The sequence below is a fragment of the Rhipicephalus microplus genome, chromosome 1 (assembly GCF_043290135.1).
Source record: "Rhipicephalus microplus isolate Deutch F79 chromosome 1, USDA_Rmic, whole genome shotgun sequence".
NCBI classification, from domain to species: Eukaryota; Metazoa; Arthropoda; class Arachnida; order Ixodida; family Ixodidae; genus Rhipicephalus; species Rhipicephalus microplus.
In genome coordinates, this window is record NC_134700.1 from 5921675 (window position 1) to 5942452 (window position 20778).

Genomic DNA, 20778 nt, shown 5'->3' on the forward strand with positions numbered 1-20778 from the left:
TTGATCTGCCAGCGCAAAAGAGGCAGACGAAGTGGCAGTTCCCCTCGTGCCATTGTTCTGTTTTTGGCTGCGCTGAGCCGACCGCTCTTCGGACTTTTGTGAGGACGCCTTAAAAACGTCTCCTGTCTCTTTAACGTGACATTTTAATGGTGGAGGTGCGGGGTAACCTCACCTATGCAACAGACTCCTTCTAGCAGCCGGAACGTGACCCAAAACCCAGAGCTTACGCCGGTACACCGTTTCAGTCGGAGGATTCGAGGACTGTCCCCCGAGTTTGTGCCTCACAGTACAAGTACGTCGACTGGTATGGAGAATACTGTTGCTGTCACCGCTTCCCCTACCGCTGGAGCCGCCGCTGCTCCAACCGCTGCACCCGCAGCTGCACCCACTCATTATACGCTACAAAAACCACGTGTTCCGAGTCCCTTTCGTGGTGGCCTCTATGAAGATGTGGAAGATTGGCTGGCTGAGTACGAGTACGTAGCGGATTTCAACGGGTGGGACGAAGTAGCGAAGCTCAAGAATGTGTACTTTAGTCTTCTGGATGGTGCTCGCACATGGTTCCAGAACCGCAAGGGCCTCCTAACGTCGTGGCATGAGTTCTGTCACAGGCTCCGCGAAACGTACTCGAGTCTCGATCGTCGAGAGCGCGCTGAAAGGGCCCTCCAGTCCCGCATGCAGATGCCTAATGAAGGTGTGGCTACATACGTGGAGGATATGGTTCATCTGTTCACTCGCGCCGATCCAACCATGCCGGAAGACAAGAAGCTGCGACACTTGATGCGAGGTGTGAAAGAGCAGCTCTTCGCTGGACTCATTCGTAGTCCGCCTAGAACGGTCGCGGAGTTCCTCACTGAAGCCGTCGCCATGGAAAAGGCGCTGCAGCAGCGGAACCAGTACGATCGGCAAGTGAATGCTACCTATACCACCGGGCTAGGCTCGTTCCCGACCGACGTGGGAGCGCTTCGCGAGCTGATACGTTCGGTTGTTCGCGACGAGCTACAACAGCTGCAACAGCTGAACCAGGCGCAGCAGCAGCCTTCCACGAATTGCATCGCCACCATCATACGTGACGAAGTTCAGCATGCGCTCGGCACACCTCGCCGCGAGACACCAACGCAGGTTGCTGCACCACTTCAGGCGTTCGCAACTTCAAGTGAACCTCTAGGGGTGACCTACGCAGACGTATTGAGACGCACCGTTCCGTCGTCCACGACACCATCCCCAGTGAGTGGTTTCCAGCGCACCACTTATACCGACACGTTCGAACACAACGCACCTGCACCAGTCCCACTACCAGCCGCAACCCCGTACGCCACACTGCAGTCCGCACAGGTGGTCCCTTATTTTGCAGACACTCGACCCGTCATGCGTAAATCCGACATATGGCGCATGCCCGACCGACGACCGCTTTGCTACCACTGCGGTGAAGCGGGTCACCTCTACCGAGACTGCCAGTACCGCCGACTTGGGCTGCAGGGTTTTCCTGCCAATTCACCCCGCCCCCGGTTTGGACAGAGACCACCAGAAATTGAAGATTTTATCGCTCGGCAGAACGTCCCACTCAGGCGTCAGTCGCGCTCACCGTCACCGCGGTCGTCATCTTATTCAGGCAACGGAAATCGAAGGCCGCAAGGACGGTCTCCGAGCCCTCGCCTGGAAAACTAACGCCAGCGACCTTTCGAGGCGAGGCCGCTGATTCTCGACGTGATGAAGACCTCGCCCTCCAATCGACGCGACATCGGACCAACGGAAATTCGACTACGCCGGCGCCTGTATCCCAGCTGAGCGACTTTTCAATGGACATACCTGTGCTGCTCGACGGTCGCAATTTAACTGCCTTAATAGACACTGGTGCTGACTACTCGATTATTAGCGGACAATTGGCACGTACCTTGAAGAAAGTGATAATGCCTTGGACAGGATCGCATGTACGTACAGCTGGCGGACATGTTGTAACGCCGGTTGGTTTGTGCACGTCCAGGCTACAAATACGAGGCTGCACGTTTTTGGTCAGCTCCATCGTGCTACGTGACTGCTCCCGCGAATTAATTCTCGGCCTCGATTTTCTTCGGGAATATGGCGCCGTAATCGACCTACGGCGACGCTGCATTTCCTTTTCGACAGTCAACGCTACGTCAAGGGACTCCAACCGCCGTACAACCGCCCTCCGTGTTTCCGACGACAGTGTCACAATACCACCTCGTGCAAGTATCCTAATTCAGGTGACTTCCGAAGGAACCAGTGACGGTGAAACAGTGGCAGAGTGCAACGTCTCCCTGCTGCTGGCGCTTGGAATTTCTGTGGCACGAGGCATCATTGACATTCGGAACGGTACAGCCGAGGTCATGATTACAAATTTCACCAATGAGCATCGTCACCTTTTCCGGGGCACTGCGGTCGCCTACGCTGAAGCCTTGGAGGACGTCATTGAGTGTTTTGCCTGTGAAGACAGTAGCCGCAATGGACAAACCGTAATAGATGTTGACATGAACAGTGCACTGCCAGAAGAGAACCAGAGGGCCTTGCGAGAGCTATTGTTTGAATTCAGGGCTTGCTTTGCTCAGTCGTCTAAAGTGAGTCAGACGCCAATTACACAGCACAGGATAATCACTTACGACGACGCAAGACCTATTCACCAACAGCCATACCGCGTCTCGCCGACAGAACGCGCAGCTATCAAGCAGCAAGTGAAAGAAATGATCGACGACGGCGTTATCCAGCCTTCGAACAGTCCCTGGTCCTCACCGGTCGTTCTGGTTAAGAAGAAGGACGGTACGCTTCGCTTCTGTGTAGATTACAGAAAGCTCAACAACGTCACAAAAAAAGATGTTTATCCGCTGCCGCGTATTGATGACTCGCTTGACCGACTACGACGAGCGAAGTATTTTTCTTCCCTGGATTTAAAGAGTGGCTACTGGCAAATTGAGGTTGATGAGCGCGACCGCGAAAAAACCGCCTTTGTCACGCCGGATGGCCTCTACGAATTTCGGGTGCTACCGTTCGGACTCTGCTCTGCGCCAGCTACCTTCCAACGCATGATGGACACTGTGTTGACTGACTTAAAATGGCAAAGCTGCCTTGTGTACTTGGATGATGTGGTCGTGTTTTCAACCAGCTTCTCCGAACATCTGAAGCGACTACGACAAGTACTTGAGGCGATTCGGACGGCTAACCTTACGTTAAAGCCGCAAAAATGCCATTTCGGTTACGAAGAACTAAAGTTCCTTGGACATGTCGTAAGCGCAGAAGGCGTCCGTCCTGACCCTGAGAAAACCGCCGCTGTCGCAGCCTTCCCGACTCCTGCCGATAAGAAAAGTGTGCGGCGGTTTCTTGGTCTATGCGCGTACTACCGGCGCTTTATAGGCAATTTTTCGAAAATTGCCGAACCATTAACTAGACTCACTAGAGACGATACGCCGTTCGTTTGGAGTGCTGAACAAGAATCAGCATTCACAGAGCTTCGGCTTCGCCTGGCATCACCACCTGTTCTTGGACATTTCGACGAGGAAGCCGAAACAGAAATTCATACCGACGCCAGTAACGTCGGTCTGGGCACGGTACTCGTCCAACGGCAGGAGGGAATTGAAAAGGTTATCGCCTACGCAAGCCGAACCCTAACACGCCCGGAGTCAAACTACAGTACCACGGAGAAGGAGTGCCTTGCTGTCGTGTGGGCAATTGCTAAGTTTCGACCTTACCTTTACGGCCGTCCATTCAGAGTAGTGACGGATCATCACTCGCTGTGCTGGCTTGCGAACCTCAGAGACCCCTCCGGACGACTGGCAAGGTGGAGCCTACGTCTGCAGGAGTACGACGTCACTATCGTGTACAAGTCCGGTCGTGCACACGAAGATGCGGACACGTTGTCACGCGCGCCAGTTGAGCCTGCCGCTCAGAGCTTCGAAGAGGACTGCCCTTTCCTTGGCTCCGTAAGCGTAACAGACTTGGCTTTACGGCAGCGAGCAGATGCTCAATTGCGACCTATCATTGAACATCTAGAGGGCCGCAACGTATCACTGCCCCAGCATATAACTCGCGGATTGTCATCCTTCTGCTTACGACAGGGCGTGTTGTACAAGAAGAACGCAGCCGCCAGCAACAAAACTTACCTGTTGGTCGTCCCCGCAGAGCTGCGTGAGGAAATTCTATTTGCCTGCCACAACGAGCCTCCATCGGGCCATCTGGGCATCACCCGAACCATCGCTAGGGTACGAAAGTCTTACTACTGGCCGAAACTTGCCGCTTGCGTTAAACAGTACGTTCAAGCCTGCCGCGAATGCCAGCGCCGAAAATCCCCATCTGTTAAGCCTGCGGGATTACTTCACCCTATCGAGCCACCCAGAACACCCTTCGATCAAGTCGGCATGGACCTCCTGGGTCCGTTTCCCTTGTCATCTTCCGGCAACAAGTGGATAATCGTCGCTACAGATTATCTAACCCGCTATGCTGAAACTAAGGCGCTTCCTAAAAGCACGGCTTGTGAAGTTGCTCAGTTTTTCATCGAGAGAATTGTATTACGCCACGGTGCTCCATCCTGTGTCATCACAGACCGAGGAACAGCGTTTACAGCAAGGCTCCTTGAACAAGTTTTTCAGTTAAGTTACTCCACGCATCGCAAGACAACAGCGTATCACCCTCAGACAAATGGACTGACCGAGCGGCTTAACAAAACGATGACTGATATGCTGTCTATGTACATAGACGTACAGCACAAGACGTGGGATGAAATACTGCCTTACGTAACATTCGCGTATAATACCGCTACGCAAGAGACCACACGATTCACTCCGTTTCGTCTTCTATACGGTCGGGACGTTCAGACGATGTTGGACGCAATGCTCCCATGCGACATTGACAACATCGAGAATCTCGACGAAGATGCTGAGTGTTTCGTGCAACGAGCCGAGGAAGCACGTCAACTAGCCCGCGTAAACATCAAGAAACAACAAGGCGTCGATGCACAGCGCTACAACCGCTGCCACAGACAAGTCGATTATAAACCAGGTGACCAGGTGTTGGTTTGGACCCCTGTGCGCTGCAAAGGTCTCTCTGAGAAGCTTCTCAGTCGGTATTTTGGCCCGTACAAAGTGCTACGACAAGTGAGCGACGTCAATTACGAAGTCCTTCCGGACGGAAGCCAACCACCCCGACGCCGACAGCTACGACCCGAGATTGTGCACGTGGTGCGGTTAAAACCGTACCACACACTGTGACAATGTTTTTTTTTACGATACACGCTTCGTTTAGCATCGAGGCGATGCTCTTCAGGGAGGAGGGGCAGTGCCGCGCGCTTGATCTGCCAGCGCAAAAGAGGCAGACGAAGTGGCAGTTCCCCTCGTGCCATTGTTCTGTTTTTGGCTGCGCTGAGCCGACCGCTCTTCGGACTTTTGTGAGGACGCCTTAAAAACGTCTCCTGTCTCTTTAACGTGACAATATATATATATATATATTGTGGGCATTTGTAACTTACATCGTCCTCATCCCTGCATAATCACAATCACCATCATCCGCTTGTCTCTTTGCCCTCATGGCCACTCTGGGTCATCGTCATCGCCTGTGTGCTGGCTCTGCCCGTTCGTTTTGCGAGGTCTTTCCTCAAATAAACGCTGTCGCAGCCAAGACTACCAAGACTTCATACGTGGTGGAGGAGGATTTTCGGTCCTCTGACCTCCCGCAGCCCGCTATACCCCCTGGAGCTTCGTTCAGGCCGCCGCTTGCGCCCACAGTCAGGCAGCATGTCCCAGACCGAGCCTGCCGGCACTGATGTCATCAACCACGCACCGCCGCAAGCTGCCCTTCCTACTTACATACACGGACATCAGCGGGAACCCCCGCTCTTCGCTGGTCTTCGGGGAGAAGACGTAGAAGACTGGCTTGATGACTACGACCGCGTAAGTGCCGCTAATAGGTGGGACGAGGCCGCCAAACTCGTTACGTGCCTTTTTATCTGGTCGGAGTCGCGAAGACATGGTATTTTAACCACGTCGTTGACTTACCCGACTGGGCTACCTTCCAGCAGCAGCTGCGGCACGTCTTTGGGACACCAGACATTCGATCCGCCGTCGCGAAGAGGACACTCGATACTCGCCGACAACATCCCGGTGAATCGTATACTTCATACATCGAGGATGTCCTCGCACTCTGCCGGCGTGTCAATAAATCCATGCCGGAATCGGACAAAGTGCGCCACATATTGAAAGGCATTGGGCCTGTTGCCTTTAATGCCCTCGCTGTGCAAAACCCAGCTACCATGGCTGATGTCGTGGCGACATGCCAGCGCCTTGATGCGCTGGACTCCGTCCGCCTTCAACCAGACATCGGCGACCACCGGTCCACGTCAGATGGCCATCTGCGTGACCTCATCTGGGACATTATACGCGAAGAATTGCGGTCCATGGGCTTCACACCTCCGACACCGCGACCTACACAGCCTTCGGGAATGCCCTTACGTGACATCATCAGGGAGGAACTTACATCCCTGACTGGCTCTGCGCCCGTACAGCCACCTGCTTCTCACCCTATAGCCACGTACCCTCAAGTTGCTGCCGTGCCTCCCAGCGACGCCCACGCGACACTGCCACGTCCATCCTACGCGTCAGTTGCTGCCGCTACCCCGGTGAACTACCATTCCGTGGCCCCTGACCCTTCGGCCCACCTGACCGCGCTATCTCCAGGTGCCCCGAATGCCTTCTATTCCCCACCGTGGCGCTCGTTTCGCCCTGAATGCTACTACTGTGGCTATCGCGGCCACATATCTCGTTTCTGCCGAAAGCGCCAGCAAGATGAGCGTCGGAAGGATGTGCGTGAACGGGATTTGTACACCGGGGCGTCTTATCAAGGTCGGCGTTATTCGTCTCCCCCGCACCGGTCTCCATCTCCTCCTGCATCGACTGCACCACGGAACAGCCGAAACACGAGACGCCACTCGCCTTCGCCCTTCCGCCGTTCCACTTCTCCACTTCGGCCCGCCTCATTCAGCTCTGATATTCATTCGGAAAACTAAGTGATGCAGTTTGTGGAGAAAAAACTGCATTCGGAATTAGAACTGCAATTCCTCCATTAGGCCCGTGTAACATGGTTTCTGTGGAAGTGGAAGGAGTGCGAGTCGATGCTTTGGTGGACACAGGTGCGACATTGTCTGTGATACGTGCTGATTTGTGTGAACATTTAAGGAAAGTAATGACGCCTTACGATGGCCCCACGTTAGTTGCTGCCCAGGGGAACATGATTCGCCCTTCCGCGCTTTGTACTGTGCGTGTTTTCATCGACGGCATCCGCCATCATGTCCAGTTTGCTGTCCTGTCCCGCTGCTCTCACCAACTAATTTTAGGTGGGATTTTCTATCATCTGCTTCCGCGGCGATTTGTTGTGGACAACGCGTCGTTCATCTCGCTGACATCGACTACATGCTTGACGACGGTAATCAGAAGCCACTTCGTCTGGTCGCTGCGAAAGACATTGAACTCCCGCCACTACAAGAGCAAATTGTCAGCATTACGTCCAACGACATCTATCACGGAGATGTATTGGTCTCACCGTCACCACTTTGCGTTCGCAAAGGTATAGTTCTTCCGTCCGGTGTCGTTCGTTTTTGCAATGGCTCGTCACTTGACACCGCTGTCAACTCTACACCGGAGAAGATCTTACTGCCACAGGGCACTACTGTGGCCCGTGTTGGTGACTTCAAGCCTGTACTCGTCACGCCACTTCAGGCCATCGCATCCAAAGAACCTTGCCTCGGTGAGCATGTTTCTTCCTCCGCCTTTACAACCACTATCAGCAGCGAATTGACATATTCACAGAGGCAGCAGCTGCTCACATTGTTACAGAAACATGCAAATTCTTTCGATATTTGCTCGTCAAAGCTGGGCCGCACTAATACTACAGCACATCGAATTCAAACTGTTGGGATATCTATTGTACACCGCCGACCCTACCACGTGTCTCTAACTGAAAGAAAAATTATAGAAGAAAACGTTGCGGACATGCTTAAACGGGAAGTCATCCGTCCCTCATCTAGCCCTTGGTCGTCTCCTATTGTTTTGGTCCATAAAAAGGATGGCTCTGTGCGGTTTTGCGTGGACTACCGGGCGCTCAATAAGATCACACGGAAGGATGTGTACCCTATGCCACGCATTGACGACGCCCTTGATTCCCTACAAGGCGCGGAATTCTTTTCAAGCATCGACTTGCGTTCTGGGTACTGGCAGATCCCCATGCACGAAGACAATAAGGAGAAAACGGCATTCCCAACCCCCGACGGGCTATATGAATTCAACGTGATGCCTTTCGGGCTCTGCAACGCACCCGCGACTTTTGAGCGCATGATAGATACCGTGCTGCGCGGCCTGAAATGGAAAAGTTGCCTTTGCTACCTGGACGACATTATTATCTTTTCGTCAACGTTTCCTGAGCACCTAGAACGATTGGATCAAGTTTTGACGTACCTTGCCGGCGCCGGGCTTCAAATAAACACGAAGAAATGCTCTTTCGCTAGCAAATCTATCAAGGTCTTAGGACACGTCGTTAGCAAAGATGGCATCCGGCCCGACCCTGACAAGATTTCTGCAGTCCTTCACTTTCCGCGCCCCGAAAAACCAAAGGAGCTTCGCAGTTTCCTTGGTCTCGCCTCCTATTTTCGCCGGTTTATCCAGAACTTCGCTTCTATTGCTGCTCCATTACACCAACTACTTGCTTCCAACGTCCCCTTTCTGTGGTCTCAAGAATGCCAAACAGCATTCGACCTGTTGAAGCGGGCACTCACGTCTGAACCTCTGCTCTGCCACTTTGACGAAGCCGCCCCGACTATCCTTCATACCGACGCTAGCGGCCTTAGTATAGGAGCCGTTCTCCTACAACGCGACAAGTCTTCCCTAGAGAAAGTTGTTGCATATGCCAGTCGCGTACTCACCGCTGCTGAAAAGAACTACACTATAACTGAGCAAGAGTGTTTGGCTGTGGTTTGGTCGGTCCAGAAGTTCCGTCCCTATCTCCACGGCCGTCACTTCACAATCGTTACGGACCACCATGCCTTATGCTGGCTTTCTACACTGAAGAACTTGTCCGGACGCTTGGGTCGGTGGATACTACGCCTGCAGGAGTACGACTTTGACATAACTTACAAGTCAGGCAGAAAACATCAAGACGCCGATGCTTTATCTCGTTGCCCGCTTCCAACTACCCATATGAGCGTTGGTGAGAACTCAACCGCCACATCTACCAAAGTTCATACGCTCGCATCAATAACGCAACCCTTTTCGGACGACGAGCCAACATTTATCTCCCGCCAGCGGTCCGATTCATACTGCAGACGCATCATGGACCACCTTTCGGGAATTTCTCATCCACCAAACGCGCGACTCCGTCGTCAACTCCTGCACTTTAAGCTGGACAACGGGGTTCTCTACCGCCACGTCTACCACCCTGACGGTCAGCGCTGGGTTCCTGTACTGCCACGCTCTCTTCGACTTCAGGTGCTCGAAGCCTTCCATGACGACTTGACTGCTGGTCATCTTGGTTTTTAAAAAAACTCTTGACCGCATTCGATGTCGTTATTACTGGCCTGGCCTTTCTTCTAGTGTAGTTCGGTACGTCGGTTCCTGCTACCCATGCCAGCGTCGTAAACTCCCCACGTCGGCACCTGCTGGACCTCTACAGCCACTTCCGTGCCCTTCAATGCCGTTCGAGGTTGTAGGTGTTGACCTTTACGGGCCTCTACCCGTCACATCTGCTGGCAAACGATGGATACTGACTGCCGTCGACCACCTGACACGCTACGCTGAGACTTCCTCTGTTATTACAGGCTCAGCTGTGGAAGTTGCAGACTTTATTCCTCACGCAATAATACTGCGTCATGGGGCTCCTCGTGTACTGCTTAGTGACCGCGGCAAAGTGTTCCTGTCACAAGTTGTAAATGAAGTACTGCGTGCTTCTGGAACTACTCACAAGACAGCTTCAAGCTACCACCCTCAGACAAATGGTCTCACAGAAAGATTTCACCGAACCCTTGCAGACATGATAGCCGTTTACGTCCAACCCGACCACAAAAACTGGGATACTCTTTTACCATTCCTGACATTCGCTTACAACACCGCCGTTCAGCGAACAACTTGTTTCTCACCGTTTTACCTCGTGTACGGACGCACCCCGACTACCTTTCTCGACGTCTCCTTCTTTAGCAGCCATGGGAATTCATGTCAGTCTTCTAGCGAAGAATACATTTCCCGCCTGGCCCAGTCTCGCCATCAGGCTCGCATCAATACTGAAGCGAGACAGCACGAGCGGAAGATCATCTATGACGAATCCCACCGCGTTGTGTCTTTCCAACCTGGTGACGAGGTGCTGCTTTTGACACCTATTCGCACTCCTGGTCTCTGTGACAAATTCCAACCACGCTTCATCGGGCCATACATTGTTTTAGAACAGACTTCGCCGGTTATTTATCGTGTGACACCACTCGTCGCCCCAACAGACCGCCGCTACCGCAGCACACAGATTGTCCACGTTTGTCGCATGAAACCTTTCACGCGACGTTCCCCGTCACTTTGACTTACGGCGGCCAGGGTGTCCGCTTCCAAGTGGGGGGAATTAGTGTGGGCATTTGTAACTTACATCGTCCTCATCCCTGCATAATCACAATCACCATCATCCGCTTGTCTCTTTGCCCTCATAGCCACTCTGGGTCATCATCATCGTCATCGTCTGTGTGCTGGCTCTGCCCGTTCGTTTTGCGAGGTCTTTCCTCAAATAAACGCTGTCGCAGCCAAGACTACCAAGACTTCATAATATATATATATATATATATATATATATATATATATATATATATATATATATATATATATATATATATATATATATATTTATAAGGGAAAGAAGTGTATACCTAAGGGCTCGTTTTTCCGTGTTTTTAATGAGATATAACAGACAGTAATGCCAAGGAATGTACAGGGGAAGTTATTAAAATCAATGGAATGTAAATAAGAAGAAAGAAAAGTGGATGAAAAAATTACCAACTGTGAGCAGGAATCGAACCTACGACCTTCGAATTACGCGTTCGATGCTCTAACCACTGAGCTATCACAGCGGTCTTCCCTCCATCCACTTTTTTGGGTTTATCTGTGAATTTAGAAGTAGGAGCGACAGTCAGCACCATCTATAAGCCAAACAACGAGTGTGAAAACACTCTTATGCGCATGTTTGGCGTCACGTAGCACGTGAACTTAATATGAGCGGGCAGCTGATTAATTGTCCCTCTTATACAACCTAAACACACCAAGTCTGCCAGTACGAGACCCTCGTTCAATGAAATAAGGGAAAGAAGCGTATACCTAAGGGCTCGTTTTTCCGTGTTTTTAACACAATATAATGAGATATAACAGACAGTAATGCCAAGGAATGTACAGGGGAAGTTATTAATATCAATGGAATATAAATAAGAAAGAAAAGTGGATGAAAAAGTTACCAACTGTGAGCAGGAATCGAACCTACGACCTTCGAATTACGCGTTCGATGCTCTAACCACTGAGCTATCACAGCGGCCCTCCCTTTTTTTTCTTTATTTCCGGTAAACTTCACAAACGGGTTACTAAGATATATTACAAATCACTACATACAGTACAAAAAAAACTTAAAACATAACTATAACACATCGCATCCTAGAATTCCTTCATGGTCAGTAGGGCTTCTACCCTTTCTACCCACAAAGGTACACATTCGTCTGTTCTTACTACCTCAAGTAATCTTGAGATGCTTTCCTTAAAATACTCTCTTGCTGGTCTTCTGTCTGGGTCACAATGAAATCCAGCCGTTCTAGAGCGCCATATACTGTGCAAGGCAGTCATCATGATAAAATCGAAAGGTAATCCATCCTCGTTCTCTATTGCCAAATACCTGATACCATGAGGGTCTAACGGAAACTCTTTTTTGATTGTCCTTTGTAATACGTCCCAAAAATAAACTCCTTCCCAACAGTGCAGGAAAACATGGTCGATAGTTTCCGGTTTCTTACAGATTAGACAGTGAGATCCCCAAGGCATATAAAACCCACGCTCCTCTAGGAAGGTTCTTACAGGAAGTGTTCCAGTGTGTAATTTGAAAAAGAACGTTTTCGCACTTGGAGCTGCTGGCATTTTTTTTACTCGTTTAAGTACGTTCTGACCCTTGCGTGCTGTATATAGCGCTCTGTACAGTGGGACGGGGAGCATCGTGTCACATAAATCTTTGTACAGTTTTTTGTTTCCAACAGACCACAGGTAGTCAGTTGAAAAGCGAACACACAAAAACCGCACGCTGGCCACTACTTCTTTCATGTATCCTTGCACAGCCCCTGGGGTAACATGGGTGCTCACAACAAACTCGGGCAACAGTCTACTTAGTCTTGTTTGACACACTGTTAGTAGGAAAGGATCTCTTGTCTCACGAAAAAAGAAAAACCTATTTACTAACTGCTTGATAAACAGATGTCCTAGCCCAAGGCCTCCACACTTCACCCGTCTAAACAAATTTGTGCGACTGCACCTTTCCCAGCTAGACCCCCACACAAATATTGCAAACACCCGATGTAATTTTTGCACATTGACCCGGGAACAGTACAGCACTTGCATCACATACCACAGCTTAGACACAAAAAACCAGTTGCATGCAGTAGCCCTAGCAAACATGGACAGATAAGTTGCATTCCATTTATTCGCTTTTTCTTTAATTTCTTTCGTTTGCTGTGTCCAATATTCGTCAGTACTTTTGTATGACTCGAGCGGTACTCCAAGATATTTAACTGGCGTTCTTGTCCATTTAATGGCTGCGAAAAATTCTGGTGTTGAAGGCCAATATCCATGCCAGAAGCCGAGGCATTTACCCCAGTTTATGTGGCTTCCTGTAACTTCGGCGAAATATTTAGAAACTCTGATTGATTCTTCAATACCGACATAGGTAGTGCTACAAATCGCAACATCATCAGCGTATGCGAGTAGTTTGACCTCTGAAGATTGTACTCTAAACCCATTAATGATGTCATTCTGCAATATCGACTGACATAAAGTTTCAATATAGATGCAAAACAAAAGTGGACTAACAGGGCAACCTTGACGCACTGAGCGCTCGATTCTTATGGGGGGGGGGGCCCAATGTCTTGTTGATAATTAGTCTCGTACTACCGTTCCGATATGCCATGGCTACTCCGTCAATAATTATCTTACCAACATTAATGTGCTTCAATACTGCAAACAAAAGAGCGTGGGAAACGCAATCAAACGCTTTCTCCAGATCCAGCTGGAGTATGGCCACACGAGCATGACAGGTGTCAACACATTCGAGCACGGATCGCATTTTATGAACGTTTGTAACTATGGACCGACCTTTTATTCCACACGTTTGGTGTGGACCGACGATATCTTTTATTACTGACTGAAGTCTGGCCACCAAAATTTTCATTTAATATTTTGTAGTCTACGTTTGTCAGTGCGATTGGCCTGTACGCTGTGACGTGCCTGAGCTTTTCAACCTTGTCTGTTTTCGGAATCAAAACGGTACGCGATTCACCAAAGGATGGTGGTAATTTCTTTTCCTCATATGCCTCATTAAAAACGCCCGCAAGTATTGAAGACAATTCGCTTTTAAAACATTTGTACCACTTGGCACAAAGACCATCTGGTCCTGGAGATTTCCCGGGATTTAACTTATCAATCGCCCGTTCAACTTCAGATGCAGATATAGATAATTCCAAAGCGTTTTTCACTTCCTCACTCACTTTCGGCATGAGTCCTAAATATTCGTCTTTAAATCTTTCTAGGTTTGCCTGTCTACACGCAAAAAAGTTTTCAAAATGACTTGAAAATACGGATAAAATGCTGTCCGTATCAGTTACTTCGTGACCATCCTTCTCTATTTTCTCGATATGATTCCGTCGAGCGTTCGTTTTCTCCACCCCTAACGCTCTTTTGGTTGGCGTCTCTCCAGCCGCTAAAGCCTCGGCCCTAGCACGGACGAGTGCACCGCGGTAGCGTTCCTCGTCATGTAGTGCAAGTTTCTGCTTAATGTTGCGTATGTCAATTTTATACTCTCCCGGTTGTCTGCACTCCAAGTCTACTAGTCTTTCCAAAGTCTTTCGGAGTTCTTTTTCTTTCTTTTTCCTTTCATAACTCAATGCGCATGAACGATCAATAGCTTTTATTTTTATTTGCTGCTTGAACTCTTCCCATTGTTCTGCAAGTTTAGTTCCATCATCCATTTTTATTTCATTGATGCAGTTCATAACCTGATCTAAGAAATATTCGTCAGTGATCAAAGTGGAATTCATCTTCCACAGCTCCCATGAGAAAGTTCCACCTTGTGTTTTCTCTCCCATATCACATTTAACTAAACAATGATCGCTAAAGTGCATTGGGTAAACAGCATATGTCTTGCAGTGGGCTATTAATTCTAGCGACACGTAAATGCGATCAAGGCGCGCATGACTATTCCCCTGAAAATGTGTGAAACGCACCTCCCGCGTTCCTTCCATACAGCTGCCCACGTCTTCTAACTCGAATTGAGTAACTACGTCCGCTAGCGTCCTACAACTTTTATCGTAATTGGCGCGTCCATTTGCTCGATCTCGCTTATTGAGGACGCAGTTAAAATCACCCAGTAATACATATTTCCTTTCCAAAGTGAAGTGCTGCTTTAGGCTTGAAAAAAAATTTGATCGCTCCTCGCAAATGGTTGGTGCATAAATACACACTATACGCCACTGACAATCATTGAATACAAAATCACAGGAAACCAATCTACCAGACGGGCAAGAGAAGGTATCTTGCACTACCAGACCCGGTAACTTCTTAATGAACAAAACACAGCCAGCAGAAGTGCCTATTGCTTGAGTTACAATTGCGTGGTAACGCGCCGTAAACCTCAGCACCATGCCCCGGGTCTCCTCCTCACCGTCTACTTTTGTTTCTTGTACAGCAAGTACATCCAGATCATGATCCACAAGTAGCCTGTAGACTTGGCTCTGTTTCCGCTTGGCGGCGAGACCTCGAACATTTAACGTTGCCCACAGCGGCCCTCCCTCCATCCACTTTTTTGGGTTTATCTGTGAATTTAGAAGTAGGAGCGACAGTCAGCGCCATCTATAAGCCAAACAACGAGTGTGAAAACACTCTTATGCGCATGTTTGGCGTCACGTAGCACGTGAACTTAATATGAGCGGGCAGCTGATTAATTGTCCCTCTTATACAACCTAAACACACCAAGTCCGCCAGTACGAGACCCTCGTTCAATGAAATAAGGAAAAGAAGTGTATACCTAAGGGCTCGTTTTTCCGTGTTTTTAACACAATATTAATGAGATATAACAGACAGTAATGCCAAGGAATGTACAGGGGAAGTTATTAAAATCAATGGAATGTAAATAAGAAGAAAGAAAAGTGGATGAAAAAATTACCAACTGTGAGCAGGAATTGAACCTACGACCTTCGAATTACGCGTTCGATGCTCTAACCACTATATATATATATATATATATATATATATATATATATATATATATATATATATATATATATATATATATATATATATATATATATATATATATATATATATATATATATATATATATATATTGTTAAGCGGTTTATTGACGGACACTCAGCGATGATTCACGACAGCGACAGTCAATGCGGGGATCGACTCTCTGCACGAGCTGCTCTTCTTCTTAAGAAAAAGGGCGACCCACTAGAAGGCGCTGAAGAGGATGACCCACTGTTCAAAGGCTTTACCACAACTACCCCGGGTACGAAAAGGGAGCCGCCTGGCGACCTAACAGCTGGTTACAATGAGCGGGTCATGGTAGGCCTTGAGGCGCTCCACGTTAACAATGTCGCGTCCTCGACGACGCATGTCCGAAGATTGTTCGATGGGTTCAATCAAGTAGTTGACTGGGGAAGTGCATTTGACGACACGGTAGGGGCCTTCGTATTTAGGCAATAGTTTTGAAGATAGGCCAGTTGCAGTAGTAGGGATCGAGAGCCAGACGAGCGTTCCAGGGAGGAATGTGGGTGCAGTAGTACTGGCGTCAGCGCGAATGCTTTTTTGCCGCTCTTGATCATGCGCAGTAAAGGTCTTTGCAAGCTCTCGACATTCTTCAGCAAGCTTGGCTGTAGCAGAAATAGGTGCCCACTCAGACGGATCTGGCCTGTACGGAAGTATCGTGTCGATGGTGTGTGACGGGTGCCTTCCATATAATAAAAAGAAAGGTGAAAAGCCAGTAGTGCTCTGAGGGGCGGTATTATATGCGTAGGTGACGAAGGGTAGAATGGAATCCCAATTTGTGTGATCGGCGGTGACGTATTTGGAGAGCATGTCGCCCAGCGTACGGTTGAAGCGTTCTGTGAGGCCATTCGTCTGCGGGTGGTAAGCAGCAGTTTTGCGGTGAACAACGTTGCACTCTTTGAGAATGGCTTGAACGACTTCAGACAGGAAGACACGGCCTCGGTCACTGAGCAGTTCCTGGGGTGGGCCGTGTCGCAGGATGAATCGTTGGAGCAGAAAGGAAGCCACATCGCTCGCTGTAGCCGCGGGAAGAGCGGCCGTTTCGGCGTATCGCGTGAGGTGGTCCACAGCAACAATGGCCCAGCGGTTACCAGCCGACGTTAGTGGAAGTGGCCCATACAAATCGATGCCAACGCGCCCAAACGGCCTGGCAGGGCAAGGTAGAGGTTGCAGACCTACCGGCGACAGGTGCGTTGAAGTTTTGCGGCGCTGACATTCTATGCAGGAGCGAACGAATTTCTGCACGTAGCGGTACATGCCGCGCCAAAAGTACCGTTGGCGAATGCGGTGGTAAGTCTTCGATACCCCGGAGTGCGCACACTGCGGATCAGAATGAAATAATTCGCATATGTCAGAGCGCAGACTGCGAGGTATGACTAGTAGCCACTGGCGGCCGTCACCGTTGTAATTGCGTCGATGGAGGAGGTCGTCGCGAACGGCAAAATGGTGGGCTTGACGACGCAACGCGCGAGTGGATGGAGTGGATGGATCAGTCAGCAAGTCTATCAGTGAGGCAATCCATTGATCCTTGCGCTGTTCAGTAGCAATAGCATGAATGCTAATCGAAGAAATGGCAAGGTGAGACACTGAGTTGTTGGCATTGTCGTCAGGCAAGGGAGAGCGCGACAGGGCGTCGGCGTCAGCATGTTGCCTTCCATTGCGGTACAGCACGCGGATGTCATAGTCTTGCAGGCGAAGTGCCCACCGGGCGAGACGGCCTGAGGGATCTTTCAATGACGACAACCAACATAGTGCGTGGTGGTCGGTGACGACATCAAATGGGCGACCATACAAATATGGTCGGAACTTTGCAAGGGCCCAGACGATTGCCAAACATTCTTTCTCGGTGACTGTGTAATTAGTCTCGGCTTTAGTAAGCGTACGGCTCGCGTACGCCACGACATATTCCGGGAACCCTGGTTTGCGCTGCGCAAGGACAGCGCCGAGGCCGACACCACTGGCATCCGTGTGTACCTCTGTAGGGGCCGTAGGGTCGTAGTGGCGGAGTATGGGAGGCGACGTCAACAAACGACGAAGTGTTCTGAAAGCGTCGTCGCACTGTGATGACCACGAATGGAGAGGCCCGTTACTTCCGAGAAGCTTCGTCAGCGGCGATATTATAGTCGCGAAGTTTCGAATGAAGCGGCGAAAGTAGGAACACAGTCCTACGAAACTGCGCAGTTCCTTGACGGATGTCGGCTTGGGGAACTCGGTTACGGCTCGAAGCTTGGCTGGATCAGGGAGGATTCCGTCCTTGGACACGACGTAGCCGAGTATTGTCAGCTGCCGAGCTGCAAATTGGCACTTCTTTAGGTTCAGTTGCAGAGTGGCGTTTCTCAGACGCGTTAAAACATGCCGAAGGCGTTGAAGGTGCGTCGAGAAGTCAGGAGCGAAAACGACGACGTCATCGAGGTAGCACAGGCACGTGTGCCATTTCAGGTCACGCAGAACTGTATCCATCATGCGCTCAAAGGTGGCGGGCGCATTGCACAGCCCAAACGGCATAACGTTAAACTCGTACAAGCCGTCGGGGGTGACAAAAGCGGTCTTTGGTCGAGCGTCCTCAGCCATAGGTACTTGCCAGTACCCTGAGCGCAAATCAAGGGATGAAAAGAATTCTGCTCCTTGCAGGCTGTCGATCGCGTCATCTACCCGCGGTAGTGGATACACGTCCTTACGAGTGATCTTGTTGAGGCGTCGGTAGTCCACACAGAACCGCACAGAACCGTCCTTCTTCGTGACGAGAACGACAGGAGATGCCCAGGGGCTGCTAGAGGGGCGAATAACATCGCGGCGAAGCATGTCGTCGACTTGCTCGTTGATTACACGGCGTTCTGTGGGAGATACGCGATATGGACGTTGCCGCAGCGGTGGCTGTGCGCCTGTGTCGATGCGATGCGTAACGGTGGATGTGCGGCCGAGAGAAGGTTGAGCGACATCGAAAGAAGAGCGGAATTCTTCCAACAGGCCCAAAAGCTGGGAACGCTGGCCCTGCGTAAGGTCGTCGGGTATGCAGGGACCGAATATATCATCGGATGATGAAGCAGATGTCGAAACAGCACCAAGCGCACAGGAACTTTGGTAGTGCATGTCATCGGGTTGATCCATAACTTGCGCGTCTTCGATGGGTTCCACGCTGCCGAGACATTCTCCTCGCACCAACGTAACGCTGTACGGAGATGGGTTCACAACAAAAATAGTGGTGCTGCCGTGAGTGAGTTGGACGGTCGCGAAAGGAACCAGCAAGCTTTTTCTTATGAAAACACGATGAGATGACGAGAGGAGTGCAGCGGTGTCAGAAAGGCTTGCGCAGTAGAGCGACACCGCAACGGACGAGTTTGCAGGCACTTGAGTGTCGTCTCTGACGAGTAACTTGCTTGCAGCGGATGGACTGTCGGCCGGCGTCAAAGAAGAGAATGGCGCGAGTTCTATTTCTGCTGGTGCGCAATGAATGACGGCGTCGTGGCGGGAGAGAAAATCCCATCCTAGGATGACGTCGTGAGAGCATGAAGAAATTATGATGAATTCGACCGCATACATCACGTCCTGAATCATAAGGCGGGCTGTGCACATCGCTGTAGGGTGAATTCTTTGGGCGCTGGCTGTACGGAGGGAGAGCCCGCAAAGCGGCGTGGTCACTTTGCGCAGTAATCGGCAAAGTTTTTCGTCCATCACGGATACGGCGGCTCCAGTATCTACAAGGGCAGATGCACGAACGCCATCCACAAGCACGTCTATCACGTTCGACGGGCTTTCCTGAGGGCTTCCGCAGTTCGACAGCGTCGCAGCCCTTGCCTCGTGGACTGCGACGACTAGTTTTCCTGGTCGCCCTCGAGTGGACGTGGCCGCATCGGTGACAGTGAGCGACGTCGTGGAGATGGTGAACGGCGGGTAGACGGAACGGGGCGGGACGACGGTGACATAGGCGGCGGTTGGTCATAAGAGCGTCTTGACTGGCTGGGAAAGTTGAAGGCGACCTGCGGTTGCTGCACACGATTGCAATATCGTGCCACATGACCGACGCAACCGCAAGCAAAACAGATGGGGCGATTATCAGCAGTGCGCCATTGGTTTGCTGGTCGCATCCATGTCGCAGAACGCGATTGGCGAGCCGGCTGCTGATATGAGTGCATGGTAGGCGGCACTCGGGGCACGTGGGTGACGCCGGCGTATGTAGGCGAGACAGGTTCTCCAAAGGCCTGGGGCCTCGCGACGGTTTCGGTGTAATTTAGCGGAACAGTGACAGAAATCGGTGGGGGCGGCCTGGCAACAACTTGGGCGTAGCTGAGTGGCACAGATGCAGGACGTGGCTGGTGGTATTCAGGGACGACCTCCGCGATTTCCTGCTGAATGGCTCGGCGGAGCGGAGGTAGAAGTGTACTTGATGGCTGTTGAGCTTGTTGTGGGGAAGCAAAAGCCAGTAGAGAGACCTGGCGGGCAACTTCCTCACGCACGAACGACTTGATTTCGGCGAGCAAGGTTGCGTGGTCTGGAACTGCTGACAAGGCCGAGAGATCAGCATCACGTGGTGGCGGACGACGGGTCATCAAGCGCTGCCGCCGCAGCTCGTCGTAACTTTGGCATAACATGATGACTTCTGCTACAGTGCGGGGGTTCTTTGCCAGGAGCATGGTGAAGGCATCGTCGGCGATGCCTTTTAGAACATGCGTGATTTTGTCAGCCTCTGACATGTTCGGGTCGACTTTCTTGCACAAGTCAAGGATGTCCTCGATATAACTTGTGAAGGACTCACCGGTCTGCTGGGCTCGTTCACGTAAACGCTGTTCAGCTTGCAGCTTACGAACAGCAGGGCGGCCGAACACGTCGACGACAGCGGTTTTAAAAGCGGACCAAGTTGGGAAATCAGATGCGTGGTTATTGTACCACATTCCGGCCACACCCGCAAGGTAGAAGAACAGGTTACCTAGTTTAGCTGCCTCATCCCAATGATTGGGGACGCTCACACGTTCGTACATGGCAAGCCAGTCCTCGACGTCGGTGCCATCCGCGCCGGTGAAGACAGGAGGGTCGCGGATGCGGGGGACACCGGGACATGGCGGCGACGTAGGAGGAAGGGTTTGCTGGGCGGCGTCTTGGTACATGGTTGGAGGCACGGTACGGGATCGAAGCTCCAAGGGCATCGAATGCTGACCGAAGGTGTTTGAAGGGCACAGCACTCTCAGCACTCTCCACCAAATTGTTAAGCGGTTTATTGACGGACACTCAGCGATGATTCACGACAGCG

At 50.8% G+C, this 20778-nt stretch overlaps 1 protein-coding gene and 2 non-coding genes across 3 annotated transcripts in view; 1 reads left to right on the forward strand and 2 right to left on the reverse strand.

Moving 5' to 3' along the window:
• LOC119178211 (uncharacterized) overlaps positions 1 to 20778 on the forward strand; it is a 241075-nt gene that overhangs the window by 195234 nt on the left and 25063 nt on the right. The gene's annotated exons all lie outside the window — the stretch shown is intronic.
• TRNAT-CGU (transfer RNA threonine (anticodon CGU)) lies at positions 11017 to 11089 on the reverse strand. Its single transcript has one exon. It is a non-coding gene; the product is annotated as a tRNA-Thr (tRNA).
• On the reverse strand, positions 11469 to 11541 carry TRNAT-CGU (transfer RNA threonine (anticodon CGU)). Its single transcript has one exon. It is a non-coding gene; the product is annotated as a tRNA-Thr (tRNA).